Source organism: Suricata suricatta, chromosome X (genome assembly GCF_006229205.1).
Source record: "Suricata suricatta isolate VVHF042 chromosome X, meerkat_22Aug2017_6uvM2_HiC, whole genome shotgun sequence".
NCBI lineage: Eukaryota > Metazoa > Chordata > Mammalia > Carnivora > Herpestidae > Suricata > Suricata suricatta.
This window is the reverse complement of record NC_043717.1, coordinates 40,051,807-40,063,461: the sequence shown is the minus strand read 5'-3', so window position 1 is coordinate 40,063,461 and position 11,655 is coordinate 40,051,807. Positions and strand designations below refer to the sequence as shown.

The following is an 11,655-nucleotide window of genomic DNA, read 5'->3' as shown; positions in this document are numbered from 1 at the left end:
GAAAGAGAGTTGGGGAGAGAGAGGGATGCAAAACTTGAGAGACTATTGAATACCGAAAATTAACTGAGGGTTGAAGGGGAAGGGGGAGGGGGGAAAAGAGGTGGTGGTGATGGAGGAGGGCACTTGTGGGGAAGAGCACTGGGTGTTCTATGGAAACCAATTTGACAATAAACTATTTAAAAAAATAATCTGAGGGGTGCATAGTAGGTGGGATATAGATGAAATAAGACTTGCCATGAGTTCAGAAAGGTAGGGTAATGGGTATAGAATATTCATTTTTGCTGTTCTCTAGATTTTTGGAGTTTCTTTCTCTCTCTCTCTTTCTTTTTAAAATGTTTTATTTATGCTTGAGAGAGAGCAAGAGTGAGGGGAAGGGGCAGAGACAGAGAGAGAGAGAGGGACATATGATCTAAAGTGGGCTCTGAGGATAGTAGAGAGACCTATGTGGGGCTTGAACTCACAAATCATGAGATCATGACCTGAGTCAAAGTTGGATGTTCAACTGACTGAGCCATCCAGGAGCCTTTCTCTCTCTCTCTCTCTTTCATTTATGTTACTTTCTTTCTTATATTTATTTAAGTAATCCAACATGGGGCTTGAACCCATGACCCCAAGATCAACAGTCATATGCTCTCCATACTGAGCCAGCCACGTGGTCCTTGTGGTGTGTTTATGATTTGCCAAAATAAAAAGTAGAAATAAAATTTGATTGTGGAATTGTGCCTTTTTTTAGAATTTATTTTTAATTTTTAATGTTTATTTAATTTTTAGAAAGAGAGAGGGAGAGAGAGAGCGAACAGGAGAGGGGCAGAGAGAGACAGAGGGAGACACAGAATCCAAAGCAGGCTCCAGGCTCCAAGCTGTCAGCACAGAGCCCAACATGGGGCTGGAACTCACAATGGTGAGATTATGACCTGAGCTGCTGAAGTCAAACGCTTAACTGACTGAGCCACCCAGGTGCTCCTAAGATTTTATTTTTACATAATCTCTACACTCAATGTAGTGCTCGAACTCACGACCCCTAGATTAAGAGTTGCTAACTCGACCAACTGAGGCAGCCTGGTGCCCCTGTAATTATGCCCTTTAGAAGCACAGTGCCCTTAATCAGAGCTAGCTTTGAACAGACTCTTGGAACATACTCCAGTGATATACTCGGTATAGATACAGCGTGCACGAAATGTGACTTAATAAAGCTGTAGATGTCTCAGTTTCATAGGATCCTGAGTCATGTCACCCCCTATGAGTCATTTCCCAAACACATGGCACCAACTTCCTGTAAAGGAAACAGCAGCTCAGCCCATGTTTAGCTTTTCTTTTTCTGGTAAATACAGATTAGGATTAGAATGGTACTGCGTTTTGTATGTATGTGGAATTACTGGAGTTCTAGTAAACATAGAGGTTCTCAAATTGATTGCCCTGAAGCACTTCATAGTTAATTGCATTTCATAATTAATTGTTAATATAGGAAATTGATGTTTCAATTTTTTTAATGTTTATTTACTTTTGAGAGAGAGAGAGTGAGTCAGAGCACGAGTGGGTGAGGGGCAGGGAGAGAGGGAGACACAGAATCCAAAACAGGTTCCAGGCTCTGAGCTAGCTGTCAGCACAGAGCCCGATGCGGGGCTTGAACCCACTAACTATGAGAGCAGGACCTGAGCTGAAGTCAGCCACCCAACTGACTGAGCCACCCAGGTGCCCCAGGAAATTCATGTTTCAATCACTTGCCATGACCTGAAGCTTTGGTCCTCTGTGAGCAGTGTTAGCCATTAGTATTGTTTAAAACCCTTTAATGACGTCCTTCCAAATAAAAGCCACACTCCTTCCTTTAACCTACAACCCTATCCACTTCTCCCGCCTCACCCGTCATCACATCTTCCTTGTACGATACACCCCAACAAAAACTATGGTCACAATTGCCAACTATGTGCCAGGCACTCAGTGTTGTAACTACATTGAACATATTAATTCATTAATCCTCACAACAACCCATGAGGTAGGCAGATGCAGATGAAGACAATGGAAGACAAAAAGGTTGAGTAACTTACCCAGAGCCACACAGTAAGTGGCAGAATCGATGTTTGAACCCAGGTTGTCTGGTTCTAGAAGCTCCTTTCAGTTCTGTGAGAAATGACAAAAAATTCTATATCACCATGCATTTGCCCATACTACATCTTTGGCTAAGAATTGTGGGCAAAAACTTAACTCATTTTTTCTGGAAAGACATTACTTAAATGTCCTCTTCTCTCTGTAGCAGTTCCGGCTCTTTCCCCAGCAGACAAACCTTTATGACTTTCCTGCCTTTTTTGTTTTCTACAAACAAAACAAAACAAAACAAAACAATTTAAGACATCATAGTTAGCAACATGGGCTTGAGTCAGACTCTCCACATAGGTACAGACCACTGCTTACACCCTGGCCTCCTTATAGAATTATATTTCTATCATGGAAAAAAAGTTTTCTTTAGAAAAGTATAGAGAATTGTATGACTTATCTCTGTGTACTGTTTATCCAGTTTCAACATTTATCAACTTAAAAAAAACTCCTTTCATCCATAGCCCTGACCTACTTCTCTATCCCCAATGGATTACTTTGTGTTTTTAAATTTTTTTAACGTTTATTCATTTTTGAGAGACAGAGACAGAACATGAGTGGGGGAGGGGGAGAAAGAGAGGGAGGGAGACGCAGAATCCAAAGCAGGCTCCAGGCTCTGAACTGCCAGCACAGAGAGAGAGAGAGAGAGAGAGAGAGAGAGAGAGAGAGAGCGAGCAAGTGGGGGTGGGGCAGTGAGAGAGGGAGACACAAATTCCAAAGCAGGCTCCAGGTTCTGAGCTGCCAGCACAGAGCCTGGTGCGGGGCTCAGACTCACAGACTGTGAGATCACGACCTGAGCCGAAGTCGATGCTTAACCGACTGAGCCACCCAGGCGCCCCTACTTTATATATTTTTTAATGTTTATTTATTTTTAAGAGGAGGGGAGGGTAGAGAGAGGGAGAGAGAGAATCCCAAGCAGGCTCCATGTTCAGCGCTGAGCCCAATGGGAACCTCAATCCCACGACCCTGAGATCATGACCTGACCTGTAATCAAGAGTTGAATGTTTAACCAACTGAGCCAGCCAGATGCCCCTCCACTAGACTACTTTGAAACAAACCCAGATACCATTTCATCTTATCCATAAATACTTCAACATGTTGCTATAAGCGATAATTTGTGAGCAAGTTAGTCCTACATCATTATTCTATCTCAAAAATTAAACAATAATTCTTTATTAGCATCAATTGCCTAGTCAGGTACTTTTTCTCCCTCTCATTATGTGCCAGCTTTCAGAATAATGCATTGATTCGCTAGAATCCTCCAAAGGTAGTTGATGACATTTTTTAACATCATTATGATCTCATGGCTAGTTGATGTATTTCAATCCATTGCAGTTACTATTCTTTTTGGTGCTCAGACCGATCCATTTTTAGCCAGTGGGAGCCTTTTTAGACTTGGTTGATATGGGGGTGCCTGGGTGGCGCAGGTGATTGAGCATCTGACTCTTGATCTTGGCTCCAGTCATGATCTCACCATTTGTGAGTTCGAGCCCCACATGGGGCTCTGCACTGATGGCGTGGAGCCTTCTTGGGATTCTGTCTCTCCTTCTCTCTGCTCCTCCTCTGCTTGTGCTCTCTCTCAAAATAAATAAATAAACTTTAAAAAACAAACACACAAACTTGGTTGATATGATCCCAGTAATCTTCAATGACTTCTTTCCCTTGGAGTATGACAAGACTTTTAAAGTAGAATATAATTATTATATTTACATGGTTCCAAACTCAATAGTAGTATGGTATATTCAGAGAGATCTACCTTCTTCTGTCTCTTCCCTCTTTCGCCTTCCCTATCATCCCATAAGAAGCCATTTCATTTTACTTTTTAATTGACTTTTCATTTTTTATTACTATTTCATGTTGTTAGATAACAAAAATTCAACTGAGTAAATTTTAAAGATCTAATGGGTTTTACTGATTGATTCATTAATTGGGCAGCATCCTGTCTAACACGTAGAGAGCTCCGAAGGACTACAGAAAAGGAAAGGTTTTTAAAGGCAGTGGGGTGGGTGGCTCGGTCAGTTGAGCATCTGATTCTTGATGTTGGTTCAGGTCATGAACCCAGGGTCATGGGATCGGGGCCCATGAGTCCCATGAGTCCCATGAGCCCCTGTTGGGCTCCGAGATGAAAGCCTGCTTCAGATTTCTCTCTCTCTCTCTCCTCCTTGCCCACCTCGAACACACACTCTCTCTCTAAAATAAAAAAAATAAGTAAAGGCATAGAGGGAGTAGAGAAAAGGAAATTATTAGCAAAGAATCCATTGTTTTAGGCAAGGTCACCATCCTAAGGGAAATGGAAGAGGAAGGCCTACGAGTAAATTTCCTAGTGCTGACCAGGGAATTCCCAGGCTGACCGGTTAAAGGTAACGTTCCTGGGGGGGAGGGGTTGTAGCTGCAGTTAGGTTAGGTATTAAGTCTTGGTTTCCTGACTTGGGGCCTTAACCCTAAGTGATGGCATTTTTGACCAGTGTTTTTCTTTTTAATAATGTATGTGCTTCACGAATGTATGTGTCATCCTTGTGCAAGGGCACACTACTCTCTGTAATGTTCCAATTTCAGTATAGGGGCTGCTGAAGTGAGCACTTTATTGACTTTTTAAGAAAAATATTTTTAAATTTTTCTTAATGTTTATTTTTTAAAGAGAGAGACACAGAGAGTGAGTGGGGCAGGGGCAGAGAGAGAGGGAGACACAGAATCTGAAACAGGCTCCAGGTTCCGAGCTGCCAGCACAGAACCCAATGCGGGGCTCAAACCCACGAACTGCGCGATCATGACCTGAGCTGAAGTCAGATGCTTAACCGACTGAGCCACCCAGGCGCCCCTATTGACTTTTTAAAAAAATAGTTCCTTATATATCTTTGGTTAACCCTATGAAAATTATATAGACAGCTTAATTTTTAATTTTTTAATGTTTATTTATTTTTGAGAGAGAGAGAGAGAGAGTGACAGAGCACGAGCAGGGAAGGGGCAGAGAGAGAGGAGACATAGAATCTGAAACAGGTTTCAGGCTCTGAGCTGTCAGCACAGAGCTCAACGCAAGGCTTGAACTCATGAACCATGAGATTATGACCTGAGCTGAAGTCGGACTCTTAATCAACTGAGTCACCCAGGCACCCTGACAGCTTGCTTTAAAAAAAAAATTATTTTTGAGAGAAAGAGAGCAAAAACAGGGTAGGGGCAGGAAGAGAGAGGGAGACACAGAATCCGAAGCAGGCTCCAGGCTCCAAGCTGTCAGCACAGAGCCTGACGCGGGGCTCAAACCTGCGAACTGTGAGATCATGACCTGAACCAAAGTCGGATGCTTAACCGACTGAACCATCCAGTCACCCCCCCCACTTTTTCAATTTTTTAATGTTTATTTTGAAATTTTGAAACTTCACAACACAGGATGGTTTCCCTTGGCAACCAGCCCCCACCCTAAGGTGTTTTCCAAAGTCTCCTCGTTAACATAACAGAAGACACTTTTTCCATTTCCCTCACTTAGGAAATTCCAAGAGTTTATGGAGCTGTGAGCCAGGAACCCTGGACAAAGACCAAATATACGTGAGAAATGAATGACCAAGTTCCTTCTAAATCTCAGGATCGCACCCTTCAGTGTGTTTCTTGTATTGCACGTGTTCCTCCCAGCTCATCACTTGTCTACTGATTTGGGGGTTGGGATAGTTAGTCATTTAGAAATTTCTCAACTATAACTTATAGTGTATCTTAAACTATAAAATTTGCTCTGAGATCACACTTAGCCATACCTTATACATTTTGGCGTGTAATGTTTTCATTACAGAAAAAATTTTAATATTCTTATTCTAGATTTCCTGCAAGTTTTTGTTTATTGATATATTGATGCAAGAGTTATTTGAGAGATATTTTTTAGTTTTTTCAAGCTATTAAAAAAGAATCTAAGTTGACTGCATTATGGTCGGAGAACATGGTGTGTATCCATTCTCTTTTTTAGAATTTATTGAACTTTTCTTTGTGGCCTATATGAGGGTCAGTGATGATTATTTTTTAAAGATTTTATTTTTAAGTCATCTCCACACCAAATGTGGGGCTCGAACTGACAACCCTGAAATCAAGAGTCACATGCTCCCCCAACTAAGTCAGCCAGGCGCCCCTACGGTCAATGATTTTTAATGTTACTTACTGTAAGAGTCACCTTAAGGTGGCGACCTAGAGGCCATTTCTCTGGGGGCTGGAGGAGAACACGTGCACAGACGACCCCCGCCCCTCACCTGCAGACCTGGGATGTCCTGCCCCATTTGGAAGCAGCCAATAATGAAGCTCCCCTTCCCATCACCCTGACAGACGAGGCGACCTATTCCATCCCGCCACACCCCGGAAAGGCCCTTATTTGATAATCTGCCCTCCCAAGATCAAACTCAGAACTCCTCACCCATAAAACCCCCCGCCCATCGCCTACCAGGCGTGACTTCCCTGACTCCCCACTCCCGGGGTCATGGGACCTCGCCCGGGAATCGCAGATCCCAATAAAGGCCTTCTTGGCTCCATAACGTGGTCTCTTTCTTTCCTCCCATCTCTGCCTCCATCTATTAAATCTTACACTTACTAAAAGACATATTCATGGTTTTAAGAGAATAAAGTTGATATAGTTTTATTAATTATACTATTTTGGGGGGAATCTCTACACACAATGTGGGGCTCAGACTCATGATCCCTGAGATTGAGGGTCCCATGTTCTTCTGATGGAGCCAGCCAGGCGCCCTTATTATACTACCCTAGGCTGATAAATATAAAGTCTCCTGCTGCTGTTGTGTTTCCATCATTTATTTCTTGCATTTCCTGGAAGTTACACGTTTTACATCTTGCCACCCTATTGTTAGGTACATACAGATTGGGGCACCTGGGTGGCTCAGTCGGTTAAGCATCCGACTTGGCTCAGGTCATGATCTCACTGCTCTTGAGTTTGAGCCCTGCGTTGGGCTCTGTGCTGACAGCTCAGACCTTGGAGCCTGCTTTGGATTCTATGTCTCCCTCTCTCTTTCTGCCCCTACCTCATTTGTGTTCTGTCTCTCTCTCTCAAAAAAAATAAACATTAAAAAAAATTTTTTTTAAGTACATACAGGGGCACCTGAGTGGCTCAGTTGGCAGAGTGTCCGGCTTCGGCTCAGGTCATGATCTCATGGTTGGTGGGTTCGAGCCCCGCGTGGGGCTCTGAGCTGACAGCTCAGGGCCTGGAGACTGTCTTCAGATTCTGTCTCCCTCTCTCTCTGACCCTCTCCTGCTCACGTTGTCTCTCTTTCAAAAATAAATAAAACATTAAAAAAATTTTTTTTAAGTACATACAGAGTTCTGACAGTTAGAGCTTTATTATGAACTGTCCCACTTAGCATTTATGAGTGCTTCTGGAATCATTCTGTATTTCTAGTGCTAAATTCTGAACTATGTCATTCTTTGCTTCCTGGCCATTTGCAATGTCGTCAGTTGGTGTTTATGTGGGTGATTCTTTTCTTTCAAAGCTCCAGGAGGGGCGCCTGGGTGGCTCAGTTGGTTGAGCCTCCGACTTTGGTTCAGGTCAGATTTCACGTTCGTGGGTTCGAGCCCCGCGTCGGGCTCTGTGCTGACAGCTAGCTCAGAGCCTGGAGCCTGCTTCCAGTTCTGTGTCTCCTTCTCTCTCTGCCCCTCCCCCTCTCATGCTCTGTCTCTCTCTGTATCAAAAATGAATAAAACATTGAAAAAATAAAAAATAAATAGAAGCTCCAGGAAACCAACTCCTACAAATCTACACATATTGTTAGTGCCAGAGATTTGTTACAAGGACTCATGAGAACATATGGGACAATCGGGAATATTCTCGCTGTCTCATCACCACCCAGTCATTTTGAATTCCATCACTTCCAAAGCTGATGGCTCAGTGCAGCCCCAGAACTGCTCCGCATCACTGGGGCTTTCAAATCACCTACAGTTCACGGTCCTTTGTCTCTGACTTTTTAATTTAATTTAATTTTTTAAGTAATCTCTACACCCAACGTGGGGCTCGAACTCATGACCCCGAGATCAAGAGTTGTCCACTCCACCCACTGAGCCAGCAGGGTTCCCCAAGAACCTTAATCATTGAACATATTATAAAGTTTTGTGAGAATATTATTACCATCATAATTACAGAGGATGAAACTGAGACCTGATGAATTAACTCCACCAAGGGTAAACATTCATTGAAAGCATTCTTCAAATATCGGGGTGCCTGGATGGCTCATTTGGTGGAGCGTGCAACTCTTGATCCCAGGGTCTTAGGTTCAAGCCCCCTGTTGGGTACAGAGATTACTTAATAATAACATCTTAAAAAAAATAAAGCATTCTTCAAATATTTCTGAAATAGCAGCATGGGTCATGCCAAAAAGAGCTTCAGAGCTCCAGGTCAAATCCAGCTTGAACTCCACTGCACTATCTTACTCCAGAGCTCATGTCATCAACTGCTATCTACCATGACTCCCTTTCATGTCACTTCTCAGAGGGAGGTTTTGATCACTTCCACCCCAATACGCATGTCCCTGTTGGGTTAAGTTGTTAGGTCATGTCCACGGTGAGTTGCCTTCTGTTCACACATCAATTTCTGGTCTCATAGCTGTGGCCAAGGTAACAGGAAGGCTCTAGACACACGGGAACAGAGCTATTTTGATCTAGACTACAAGCACCAAATGGGGCCCCATTCCTCCCAGGAAGCAATGTAATTAGCAAGCATTTCAAGGCTTCCAGAATCTGGTGGGGAACCTATGCAGGGAAGAGTTAGCATTGCAGTCTGGAGACTGTTGTCCTTAGAAAGACCTGCTTGTGGGGCGCCTGGGTGGCCCTGTCAGTTAAGCATCTGATTCTGTCCGTGATCTCAGTGTGTGAGTTTGAGCCCCGCACTGGGCTCTGTGCTGACAGCTCAGAGCCTAAAGCCTGCTTTGGAATATGTGTCTCCCTCTCTCACTGCCCCAACCCCCCTTGCTCACACGCGTGTGCTCTCTCTCTGTCTCTCTGTCTCTCAAAAGTGAATAAATGTTAAATAATTTTTTTAAAAGAAAGACCTGCTTGTAAGGTTGGCCTCTGGTTAGTGTTATGAACTGAATTGTGTCTCCCACCCAAATCCCTATGTTGAAACCCTAACCCCCCCTCAATGTGACGGTATTTGGAGATGGAGCCTTTAAGGAGGTAATTAAGGTTAAAGAAGGTCATAATGGGGGCCCTAATCCAATAGGACCAGTGTCCTTATAAGAAGAGATCTCTCCCAGACATCTCTGTCTCTGCCCGTACACACATAGAGGAAAGGCCATGCGAGACCATAGCAAGAAGATGGTTGTCTGTAAGCCAGGAAGATAGTTCTCCCCAGAAACCAACCTTGGTGACACCTTGATCTTGGACTTCTGGCCTCCAGAACTGTGAGAAAAGAAATTTCTGTCGTTGAAGCCACCCAGTTTGTGTATCCTGTATGACAGCCCAAGCGGGCAGCTACAGGTGGCAACTTAGATTCTGGGAGGGTTCTCCCCCTTCTCTACCCGCTGACTGACTCACTGTGTCCTAACTGTACAAACACTGTGGTTTCTGCTGAACACCTGCTTTCCTTCTGGGGATCTGGGAGTTTGGGGCACGCTCCCCAGAGGGTGCCCACATAACCGGCCCCTGATAAAAGAAAAATCTTTGAGGTTCCCTACAGACAATATTTCAGATGTGCTGTCACAGTTCATTGCCAGAAGCATGAAGCGTGTTCTGCGTGAACCCACTGGGAGAAGAGCCTTAGAAGCTTGCTCCTGCTCCCTCTAGACCTGGCCCCGGCGCCTTTTCCCTTTGCTGATTGTGCTTCTGCTTGTATGAAATCACAGCCATGAGCACAACCACACGGAGTCACTCAAAGTCAATCATCGAACCTGGGGGTGGTCAGGGACCGCGGACGCAAAGCATCTTCCACGTACTACCACGTCATCAATCTCAAAGCCCCGCCATTCATTGCTTTCCTGCTGGTATTGCTACCTGCCCCTCAGAGACAGGGTCCTTACCCTACTCACCATGGCATTTATTTCTAGGATCTGGCACAGAGTAGGCTCCCAGTAAATGTTTGTGGAGTCTTTTTTTTTTCTTAAAACAACAGAAACATTATTTAATGGGTCTGGAGGTCCGAAGTCTGAAATCAAGGTGTCGGCAGAGCCATGCTCTCTCGGAAGGCTCTAAGAGGGGGGCCTTCTTGCCTCTTCCAGCTTCCAGCAGTTCCCAGCAATCTTTGGTGCTTCCTAGCTTGCTGATGCATCACTCTGATTTCTGACTCCACTGTCACGTGTCACTGGGCGTTCTCACTGTGTATGTCTGTATCTTTCTCTTTTATTATTATTTTTTAAAGTTCGTTTTATTTTGAGAGAGACAGAGAGAGCACAGGTGGGGGAGGGAGAGAGAGAATCTAAAGCAGGCTCTGCCCTAGTAGTGCAGAGCCTGATGCGGGGCTTGAACCCGGAAAGCCGTGAGATCATGACCTGAGCCGAAACCAAGAGCTAACTGAACCACTGAGGTGCTCCTCTCTTTTTCTCTCCCTTTTTAAAAAGATTTTATTTTTAAGCAGCACCTATACCCAATGCAGGGCTCAAATTTACAAGCCCGAGATCAAGAGTCATACACAAGCTCTACTGACTGAGCCAGCCAGGCACCCTCTGTGTCTCTTCTTATAAGGAGACCGGTGATTAGATTTAGGGCCCACCCTAATCCTGTATGACTTCATCTTAACTTACATCTGTAACAGTCTGATTTCCAAATAAGGTCGCATTCGCAGGTACTAGAGGTTAGGACTTGAACATACAGTTGAAATAACAAGGGTTTCAACTTCATGGGTCCACTTATATGCAGATTTTTAAACTTTATTTATTTATTTATATATATAAGTAATCTCTATACCCAGCATGGGCTTGAACTTAACAACCCTGAGACCAAGAGTCACACGCTATTAGGACTGAGACAGCCAGGTGCCCGTAGATTTTCTTTGATAGAAAAGGACAGTACCGTAAATGTGTTTTCTCTTCCTTATGATTTTCTTAGGAACATTTTCTCTGGTTTATTTAATTTTAAGAATATAGTTTATAATACATAAAACATAAAAAAAATGTATTAACCAACAGTTTATGTTATCAGTAAGGTTTCTGGTCTACAGGAGGCTCTTGGGCACCGGGGTGGCTCAGTTGGTTAAGTGTCGAATTCATGGTTTTGGCTCAGGACATGATCTCATGGTTCATGAGTTCGAGCTCTGTGTCAGGCTCTGTGCTGACCGCTCAGAGCCCAGAGTCTGCTTCAGATTCTGTGTCTTCCTCTCTTTCTCTGCCATCCCCACTCCCTCTCAAAAATAAATAAACATTAAAAGTAATTTTAAAACATTTATTTATTTTGAGAGAGAGAGAGAGAGAGAGAGAGAGTGAGCGAGCACGGGCGCAGGGGAGGGGCAGAGAGAAAGGGAGATACAGAATCCAAAGCAGGCCCCAGGCTCCAAGCTATCAAGCCCTACACAGGGCTTGAATTCATGAACCATGAGATCTGACCTGACCCGAAGTTGGCCGCTCAACTGACTGAGCCACCCAGGCTCCCTTATAATGTTCT

At 44.0% G+C, this 11,655-nt stretch overlaps 1 long non-coding RNA gene and 1 other non-coding gene across 2 annotated transcripts in view; both read right to left on the bottom strand.

Moving 5' to 3' along the window:
- The window catches only part of LOC115284023, a 5,061-nt gene extending 2,940 nt beyond the window's left edge, over nucleotides 1–2,121 (bottom strand). Inside the window, exon 1 of the long non-coding RNA XR_003905106.1 lies at nucleotides 2,046–2,121. This is a non-coding gene — a long non-coding RNA (uncharacterized LOC115284023). The remainder of the gene's footprint in view (nucleotides 1–2,045) is intronic.
- A 2,447-nt stretch (nucleotides 2,122–4,568) lies between these two features.
- Nucleotides 4,569–4,671, bottom strand: LOC115284490. The gene has a single exon (XR_003905238.1). It is a non-coding gene; the product is annotated as a U6 spliceosomal RNA (small nuclear RNA).
- Nucleotides 4,672–11,655: the final 6,984 nt, after the last annotated feature.